Below are 10,759 nucleotides of genomic sequence, written 5' to 3'. Positions count from 1 at the left end.
CACCCTTATTTAAGTGACTGGACTTAACAAAAAGGAATCCCTAGCACCTAGTAACAGAACAAAGATAAAGAAACACAAGGCAGGAATTCCCGTTGTGGCTCGGTGGAAACGAACCCGACTAGCATTGACCCCTAACCTGGGAACCTACAAAATGGCACATGTGAAGCCCTAAAAGAAGACTACACACACACACACACACACACACACACACACACACACGGCACAGACAGATGCGAAAGGAAAAGAAAAGGAAGGAAAAAAGAAAAGGGAAGAAAGAGAGAAATGAACAGGCAGAGCAAGCCATTGTGAATGATCTCTAGGGACAGATATTTTTCTCCAAGCATAATTTTATTTTTCCCCAAGTGATACCAGACCTTCTCTCTCTCTCTCTCTCTCTCTCTCTCTCTCTCTCTCACACACACACACACACACACACTCTCCCTCCCTCTCTCTCTCTCTTTGAAAAAATTTATGTATTTAGTGGAGTTCCCATTGTGACTCAGCAGGTAGGAATCTGACTAGCATCCATGAGAGTGCTGGTTTGATCCCTGGCCTCGCTCAGTGGGTGAAAGATCTGGCATTGCCCTGAACTGTGGTGTAGGTTGCAGACACAGATCGGACCTGGTGTTGCTGTGTCTGTGGTGTAGGCCAGTGGCTCAAGCTCTGATTCCCTAGCCTGGGAACCTCCGTGTGCCGTGAGTGCCACCCGAAGAAAGCAAGGGTAAAAAAAAAAAAAAAAAAAGAAACATAAAAACCTGGATTGGGGAGATCCCATTGTGGCTCATTGGTAACAAAGCTGAGGAGCACCCACGAGGATGCAGATTCGATCCTGGGGTGGGGGGGTGGGGTGCTGGTGCTGGTGGTGCTGAGGTGTGTGCGTGTGGGGTGATAAATAGGTTACCTCTGGCTTCTGGGGGGTGAGAGTCAGCATGGTTTTCCTGCACCTGCTGCTCCTGGGCAATTATTTAGTTTTGGTTTCTTGTTCCTTTGTTTTTGTGGTCCTGCATTGTGGTGAGTACTGGTGTAAGTGGCAGGTTCCTATTTGATCCGACATTTCTTTGGCTCTGGTGTCGGTTGACAGCCATGGTCATGACTGGTGGTGGCTGTTAAGTCTCCAGGAGTTCCACGCAACATTCTGATTGTCTTTCTTCCTTGGGCTTTGGCTGCAGCCTCCCCCTACCCCCTACCCCCCCCCCCCCCCCGCATCATATGGAGGTTCCCGGGCTAGGGGCCGAATCAGACCTACAACTGCTGGGGCGTATGCCACAGTCACAAGCACCATCATATCCAAGCTGCGTCTGCAACCTACACCGCAGCGCAAGGTGATGCCACCAGATCCTAAACCCACTGTGGAAGGCCTGGGATCGAACCTGCAACCTCATGGTTCCTGGTTGGATTCCTTTCCACTATTCCACGACGGGAACTCCTGGGCTTTGGCTTTTGACAGGTGGAGGGACACAGCTTTCTGAAACGGTGGGGCCAGGGCAAGGCATAGAAACATAAGATGGATGTGAGCCTGCGCCTATTCTTTTCTCGTGTGCTGGGAAGATAAGGTGGCTCTTGCCAGCTGGGATTTCATTTCCCCACAAACGATCAGGCTCTTAAGGTATCAGGCAGGGAAGAGGGAGAGTCAGAGTTCCCATTGTGGCTCAGTGGTTAATGAATCTGACTAGGAACCATGAGGTTGCAGGTTCCATCCCTGGCCTTGCTCAGTGGGTTAAGGATCCAGCATTGCCGTGAGCTGTGGTGCAGGTTGCAGATGTGGCTCAGATCCCGCGTTGCTGTGGCTCTGGTGTAGGCCAGCGGCTACAGCTCCGATTGGACCCCTGGCAGGGGAACTTCCATATGCCGCAGGAGCGGCCCTAGAAAAGGCAAAAAGCCGAAGGTGGGGGGGGGGGGGGGACAGAAGAAGAGTGAGAATCACGGTCGGAAGAACATGGGGAAATCGGTGCTAGGTGCCTGGGTGTGTGAGTTCACACGGAATGCTAACCCAGACCCCTGGCCAGCCACATTTGGGGTATCTATCAACTTGACTCTCCACTCTCCAGCTCACCTGGGTGGTGCTGCCCTGCCCTGCCCTGCTCATGTAAGACCTGGCTCCTCCAGGGATGGCTTTGCACCAGAGGGAGACGGGGCAAAGTCACTGAGCTTAAGGTAATTTCTCCAAGAGAGACTCTGGGAGAAGGAGACCAGCTGGGTTTCTGTGTGTTCATTTTTCTTCCTGTCTGCTTGTTTGGTGCAGGCCAGTCCATGTGCCGAGACATTCAGAAACTCTGTACTAGCTGAGACTCAGACCTTGTTCCGAAATAAGCAAAGGGACTTTGAGCTGGGATCACTCCCTGACAAGTAGCTAGCAAAGAAGTTTCCCGTAGCTCTCAGGCCCCATCCCCGCCCTCAGGCGGGTGGGCGTGGGGAGGGGGTGGGGGGGGAGGGGAGGGGCTCGTTCAGGCAGGCAGGCAGGCAGGCAGGCAGGCAGGCAGGCAGGCGCTGGTTCATTAGTCCCGCACCCCCCCACTCCCGGCCCCAGCTGCCCGCCCCACCCCCCACCCCCGGCCGCCATCCCTGCTGCGCCGCCTCTCGCTTCCCAAATCGCCTGGACTCACGCCCGGGAAGGGGGGGAGGGGAGATCAGGAAGATCCAGGCCTCAGGGCCTGGGTTCAATCACTTCATTCAAATGCAGAAACTCTCCAGTCAAGTCAGAGGTGGTGACTTTTCCTGGAGCTTCTCTTTAGGGAAAGTGTTTTTTTTCCCCTCTTTCCCCAATTTCCCTACCCTCAGGCTGCCCCTCGCAGACTGCATGGAGGGGGGTGGGGGAGGATGTGTGCACGAAACTCGCCTCGTGTCAGGCCAAAGGAGCCCCCGCCATTTCCCAACCCGGGAAACCCCGCAAAACTTCTGGAGCATGTTGGCCTTGGTGTGGGAATGGACATCTTCACTTGCCATCTTCCTTTGCACGAGGAGGAGATTTTCATCTCCTGCTGTCTGGGGGCCAGAAAGGAGGGCCAGAGTGTCCCTTTGGTGTGGGCCGGTCCTTAAGTCATTTTACCTCACAGGAATCACCCACACAGGGCATGGAGACACGTTTGGGGTCCGCCTCCTCCGAAACGTCCCGGGAAACCTCACGTGTGAAAAACTGAGCTGGGGAGGTCCCATCGTGGTGCAGAAGTGGAAATAAATGCAACTAGGAACCATGAGGTGGCAGGTTCCATGCTCAGCCTCGCTCACTGGGTTACGAATCCCACGTTGCCATGAGCTGTGGGTAGAGGAGAGTGAGAAGGAGAGGGAGGGAGGGGGAAGGGAGAGATCCTCCATTTATGGAACTGGTTTCCTTGTTTTGAGATGACGTCGCTTTGGTGAAACAGTTGTCAGATGGCCTCTCAAAAGGCGGTGATGTGGATGGGCTCCCCGAACCAGGCCCACAGAAACCAAAGGAACGAAGGGGTTAATCCTTGGAGCCAGAGTTCCCTCCTCTGAAACTGAAACCAAGCTCAAGCCCGGGAGTGCTGGTGTGTTGGAGCCAGAGACATTGTTACAGCTAAAAGCTACTTTGAAATAGTCTCCATTAGGTTATGGCTTGCCTTGGCCCACGAACTTATGACTAATGACTACTGTCGAGTCAGAGTTGTAGTGAACCTGGTGTTTTCTCTACCCTTGAAACACTCCCTAAGGATTGCGCCCCCCCCCCCACCCCGTGGATGAGCAATCTTCACTCCGGAGAGAAGGTCAAAATGCCATAACCCCAAAGACACTAGAAACATTCCATGGACCACCTGACTCCAGCCTTGATGACTTTGAAATGGTCTATCCTAATCTCCTATCCAGGGAGAATGCAAGCACCCTGATGCTTCTAGACAGCTCCGCCACCCCCATGCCCACCATTAAGCTAAACCTATAGAACCCCTTGCTATCCCCTCTCAAGGGAGGACACAGTTTTGAGGTCCTTAGCCTGCTGTGGCCTCCTTAGCCTGGCAAAGCAATAAAGCTGTTCTTTATGCTTCACCCAAAACTCTGTCTCTGAGACTTAATTGGAGCTGGAGTACCAAGGCCGGTTTGGGCTGCCAAACTTTCCTGGAACTTTCAAACTGTTACATATGAAGAACGGAGCCGGTGACTCTGTGTGTGTGTGCGTGTACGTGTGAGAGAGACACAGAGAGACAGACAGAGACAGTGAGTGAGACAGAGAGAGACAGAGGGAAGAGAGAGGGAGAGGGGAAAGTCCCTTCAGTCTTTTGTTTTCTCGGTTTGTTTGTTTGTTTGTTTGTTTTGTCTTTTTGCCATTTCTTGGGCCGCTCCCATGGCATATGGAGGTTCCCAGGCTAGGGGTCGAATCGGAGCCATAGCTGCCAGCCTACGCCAGAGCCACAGCAACGTGGGATCTGAGCCGTGTCTGCGACCGACACCACAGCTCACGGCAACGCTGGATCCTTAACCCACTGAGTGAGGGCAGGGATCGAACCCACAACCTCACGGTTCCTAGTCGGATTCGCTCACCACGGAGCCATGACGGGAACGCCCCTTCAGTCTTTTGAAAGGCCCCTCTGAGAATGCCGTCAGGTGTTGGGGCCAACTTTCCGAGGGGCTCTTAGAGAAATGAACACAGGGTGATGGTTTCACTCTCAGAGACCATTTCTCTGATGTGTTCATCGAGGGACTCCACGGGCTTCCGTTTTCAGGGCCTCGGGACAAGCGATACGTGTTCTCATCCGCAAGGATGCCAGGTCCAAAGGGTGGGAGAAAATGGGAAACGCTGATGAAGAGAGTTGTAGCCAGAGATGGAAGGCAACTGGAAAAACTTCAGGATCCAGTCCAGTTTTCCAGCCACTGAGTTTCTGATTTCTGGAAGGATTTGGGTAGGGAGGAAAAGGTCAAGGATTCTCCATCCCTCTGACAGAGGTATAAGTTACAAAGTAGATGTACAACTTTTGAGAAAAAAACGAACAAACAAAGAAACAACCAAACAAACAATTTTTGTCCCTTTGTCTTTATCAGGAAAAGTGAAAGATGGAGAGAGGGAGGGAGGGAGGGAGGGAGGGAGGGTGGGTTGGATGGATGGATGGATGGATGGATTTGGGGGGCGGGGAGAAGATTCTTAGATCCTAATGACCCAATGCTTTCTCTAGTCCTGGGCCTTTAGGTGATATATCTATATCTATATATCTATATCTATCTGTATACACACACACACACACACACACACACACACACACACACACACACGTAGTTATTTTCTGTTTCTAGGGCTGCACCCATGGCACATGGAGGTTCCCAGGCTAGGGGTCCAATCGGAGCCGTAGCCACCGGCCTACACCAGAGCCAGCACAACGCGGGATCCGAGCCCTGTCTGCGACCTACACCAGAGCTCACGGCAACACCCGATCCTGAACCCAACGAGCGAGGCCAGGGATCGAACCCGCACCCTCAGGCCTCCTAGTCGGATTCGTCCAGCCATGACGGGAACTCCTACATATGTATATAGTATGCATATAGTATATCTTTTTTTAATGCCCACGCCCCAGCCCTATGGAAGTTCCCAGACTCACGGTCGAATCAGAGCTGTAGCTGCGGGCCTACCCCACAGCCACAGCAACGCGGGATCCTTAACCCACCAAGCGAGGCCAGGGGAGGGATCGAACCCACATCCTCACGGATCCTAGTCGGGTTCATTACCGCTGAGCCCTGATGGGAACTGCAGGGGACATCTTTTTTTTTTTTTTTTTTTTTTTTTTTAAGATGTAAGTTTGTTGTGGTTGTTGTGGTTGTTGGTTGTTGTTGTTGCTTTAGCTCGGCATACAGTGGGCTTGCTTACAATGTTGTGTTCGTTTCAGGTGTACAGTCAAGGGGATTCAGTGATCCATCTACATCCATCTATCCCTCCGTTCTTTTTCAGCGTCTTTTCCCCTCTAGGTGATTCCAGAATATTGGGCCATTCCTTCCTTGTGGGTGGGAACACCAGCGTGAAAAAAAACCATCACGGGGGAGTTCCTGTCGTGGCACCATGGAAGCGCATCCGACGAGGAACCTTTGCAGGGAAGGGTGTGGGTTCGATCCCTGGCCTCGCTCAGGGGGGCGGTAAGGATCCGGCAGGCAGTGCCGTGAGCTGTGGTGTCGGTCGCAGACGCGGCTCGGATCCCACATGGCTGTGCCTGTGGCGTAGGCCAGCAGCCGTAGCTCCGATTCAACCCCTCGCTTGGGAACTTCCATATGCCACGAGGGCAGCCCTAAAAAGCAGAGGGGGGAAAAGAAATCATGAGGGCGGGGGAGAGGGATCCATGAGGAGGATGGGATGAACATATACACACACAAAAGAGTCTCTATCCAATAGACGACGAACAGGGACCCCTACGCCACCTTCTGGAATCCAAACGCCAAAACCACAAAGCAGAGTTCCCGCCATGGCGCAGTGGAAATGAGTCCGACCAGGAACCATGAGGTTGCAGGTTCGATGCCTGTCCACCTCGCTCAGTGGGTAAAGGATCCGGTGTTGCCGTGAGCTGTGGTGTTGGTCCCAGACGCGGCTCGGACCTGGCATTCCTGTTTCTGTGGTGTAGGAGGTCAGCAGCTAAAGCCTCCGATTCGATCCGTCATCTGGGAACCTCCATATGCCGTGGGTGTGGCCCTCAACACACACACACACACACACACACACGCACGCACGCACGCACGCACACACGCACACGCACACGCACACGCACACACACACACACTCTGGAACCCCCTAAATGGGAGAAAACCGGACACAGTAGTTTTTTAGGGGTCCAGTCTCTGTGACAGGTGAGGATATCAGGCTTGCATCGAGGGAGGGAAGGCTTCACCCCACGCAGAAAACACACCCACCTACCCACCGACCGACCTTCCTTCCTTCTTTCCTTCCTTCCTTCCTTCCTTCCTTCATGAGAGAACAGTTGGATGACCCATCCTAAGTGTCGGTTGAATGAAGTCTAGTTACCAGGGTTCAGAGTGGGGGAGGGAGAGGGGTAGGAAGTCTGAAGCCTCTGGCGACTCTCCGAAATGTTCTCCCCCCAGGGTGACAGAGCCAGCAGGTCAGGCACTGCCTTCTCTAGAAACCTTCCTGCCCATGTCCAAGGGGGTGTGGGGGGTTGGGGGTGTGGGGCAGGGAGTGGGCCAGGGAGCCTGGAGAAACCCAGACCACCAAGCGGCCATTCTCCCATCGCCCCGACTGTTTGTTGAATGAACATAATGGACGTGATCCAAGTCTGCCACGCCGCCGCCGCCGCCGCCGCCGCCGCCACCACCACTTTCTCCATCATCTCCCCCACCCCCTTGCCTGCAGCCATCTTTGAAAAGGCTGCTGTTGTGGCTGCCTTTGCATGAAAGTGAGTGAGGACCCCTCCCTAATACGGAGTGTTTCAGTCCCTGGTGTCTCTGACAGCTCGCTCATGTATTGGTTGTGAACCATCTTGCCTTGAGGATTTGGAGGATTCGTGAACATTGCAGGAGCCATGGGAGCAGTGAAGTCCTTATCGCCAACCCGACACCCCCCCCCCCCAAATTTCGTGGCAGGGAGCACACTTTTCTTTCACCCAAGAGATTTATTTCCTGCTTTCTGAAGAGAGAAGGAAAGGAGGGTCAGAATGGTCCTCTGGTGTCTGGTGTCCTGTCCCTTTCATTGCACACACTCCTAGTGCCACTGCGGGAGGCACGTTCGGGGCGCGGGGTGGGGTGGGGGTGGGGGACCTGCTGCACGCACCCGCCCCTCACTTTCAAATGCGAAACTCAAGGAGGATGTGAATGTCCTCCATGCCACCGATCAGGTGAACGGGATGGCTTTCTAGGGAAATCCTGGTGTTTCCTTTCACTGCCATGACGAACACCCAGAAACAACCCTGTAAGTTCATACAACTTTGTCAGTCAACTGTATTCCAATAAAATGAAAAAGCAAGACACAGACACACCCACACGCACACACACACACACGCGCGCGCACACACGCACCCCAACCCAGAACCAAACACCCTCTCCTGAAATGGGGGGGCGGGCCCACCGGAGAATGAGCAAGAGAATTCCAGAGTCGGTAGGAAAGTGTCATCTGCAGCGGTGTGAAAAACCCCAAGCTCTTTTCTTCCTGTCAAGGTGAATAAACTTTGTTAATGGGAGTGGGTGCCCTCAGTGTGCCCTCCGAGAGGAAAGGCAGGGAGCATTTTCTCCCTGAAGAGCTTAGTGCTGTCATAGCACTGACGGACAGGATGAACGATCGGTGAGAGGTGGCAGCAGCAGTGGTGGCCGCCTGCACTGCCTGGGCGGATTGGAAACATAGACGAGCCACCAAGACTGCGTGTGACACCCCCGTGGGCCACCCCCCCCCCCCCCCGTCTGTACAGTGACAAGAGTCCTTTGGGGGAAAAGGGAGGGTGGGTGCTCTTCCAGTGTGTCTGTCTGCATTCACCAGGTGTGGGAGAGAAGACAGATGTTTGTTTCCACTATCGTTCGGAGGACTTGCCCAAGAGTACCACGTCCCCCCAAAGATAGCACCGGAAGAGAGATGCACGAGGTTTCTGAATGCATGCCGTGGGTGCTCCAGGCTGCCTCCAGGCCGCCCCCTCGCCCTCGCCCTCCCCCTCCCCCTTGCCAGAGGCAGACGTTCCTTGAAACAGCTGGCTTTGAACTTGGGCTTCTAGAGGAAGGTTTTTCTCCTGCTTTCAAGACGGGAAGAAGAGGGTGTCCGTCTCACATCCGTCCTTTCCAGAGGGCCCTGGATTCCAGATCCTCCACATGCCAGCGCCAAAGCCGAAGCGGTCGGTCTGGGGGTGCCCCATTCGGGTTCCCTCCCCACACACCTGCACGCGCGCGCGCACACACACACACACACACACACGCACGCACCGGGAACAGTGTGATCTCCCACGCCCCCGAAAAGCTTCAGAATGGCCTCAGTCCGAGGCAGTAGACCTATGTATGTCCTCACACCTGTTCAAATAATGTCTGCCCTCAGCCCCACCATCCCCTGCCTCTTTTAAGGACAAAGGCACTGTAGGTTTCCCTGGGGAAGGGAGACTCCATGGCATGTAAATCACAGTCTTAAGGAAAAGGATAATAGCATATGCCGGGGGGGGGGGGGGGGGGGGGAGAAAGAAGGGGGGGGAGGGGGGGGACCCGCGGTGGTGTGCTTGTGAGGGAGAGAGACAGAGACAGACAGGGAGGGACGGAGGATAGGCAGACAGTGAGAGGCAGAATCAGAGGGAGAAAGAGGAGGAGGGGAGAGAGACAGAGAAAGTGAAACAGAGCTAGGTATAGAGGACGCTGTGGCTGGGTCGGATTCTGCGTGTTCTCAGTGAAGTCGTCCTAAGGCCTCTGGAGGTCCAGATCACTGCTTGGGGCCGGAAGTCTGTCTGCCCTTCCCTACCCATCTGAAGAGCTGTGGTTTGGGCTTTCCAGCCGGGAACCCCTCTTTCTGCCTCTTTGTCCAACACACAAGGTTCGTGGGACCCAGAAATCCCATTCTGAGAGCACCCTAGGAACAGTCCTTTCCATACGGCGCAGGAGGCCCCTGTGCCAAGAGATCCAAAGTCTGGAGCCTCTGTTCTCCCCCCCCCCCCCCCTTCCCTCCACGGACAAAATCTTGCCTTGTATTCCTTTTTTTCTCAGGGACTCTGAAGGACATGTATCATTGTACAACCATGGGGAAGATGCTTCCATTCCCTCTGGAATGATGGATGTGGTCGCATGTCTCAAGGAGGCTCCAATTCTTTGAGCAGGACTCCCGATGGTGCCATCCCATCGTCCCTCCCCTCCCCTCCCCTCCGGCTCGCTCGGTCACGGTTCCCCTCCTTTTTCCTCCCCTCCAGGTTATCTTCAGGTCTGCCGCCCACTTGTAACTCCTCCCCCACTTGGAAGTGGCCTCTTCCGGCCCCGAACTTGGTCGTCCCAGGCCCACCCCGGGAGCCATCTGGCGGACCTTTTCGGAGACTATAAAAAGCAGCCTACGGCAGGGGGCGTCGCAGGACCAACGAACGCATCGGGATGGATCGCTGTGTGGCGACATGGATTCTCCAGGCAGGGCAGGCATAAGGCCTGGACTCTTTCCTCCTGGAGCCCATTTCTTCATCCGTGGCCTTGAAGACGAACCACGCCGACCACGGACCGTGGACCTTGGCCTTCACCTTTCATTTCCGAACGGCAGCCAGGGCATCCATTGTCACCACCGCGGAAAAGGTGTCCACAAAAAGGACAGGTGAGCACCTCCATGGCATGCAGTGTCATCGCCACCCCCACCCCGGCTTTAAAGGGTCCTCTTTCAAGTAATCACGTTGCCACAGCTGGGACTTGGATCGGATCCCTGGCTCCGGAACCCCATATGACCTGGGGCCGGCCAATGCATCCCTCCATAGCGTCCTAAATCCGTACATCGTTGATTCAGGACTTTCCCTCGTGGCACAGAGGAAACGAATCTGACCAGGAACCATGAGGTTGCGGGCTCCATCCTTCGCCTCACGCAGGGGGTTGAGACGAGGCTCAGATCTGGCACGGCTGCGGCTCGGGCGTAGGCCAGCAGCCGTAACTCCAGTTCGACCCCTAGCCTGGGAAGCTCCATAGACCGTGGGTGCGGCCATCCGAAGACCAACAAGAACCTCCTCACCGTCCTAATACAGGGACAGCAACGTTGTCACGGCAAGGGCGGCGGGGCGGCGCGGGCCAAATAAAATGCTATGCACCCAAGTGTTTGATTTCAATAGAGAAGAAAGAAATCACTAGGCCAGAGGGGAAGCTCAGAAAACATCGAACACAAAACGACACACCCTGT

Source organism: Sus scrofa, chromosome 8 (assembly GCF_054392235.1).
Source record: "Sus scrofa isolate SSC_HxYL_T2T_F1_AM1 chromosome 8, Sscrofa_HxYL_maternal_Yorkshire_Landrace_v2.0, whole genome shotgun sequence".
Lineage (NCBI taxonomy): Eukaryota > Metazoa > Chordata > Mammalia > Artiodactyla > Suidae > Sus > Sus scrofa.
Note: the sequence above shows the minus strand (reverse complement) of the source record.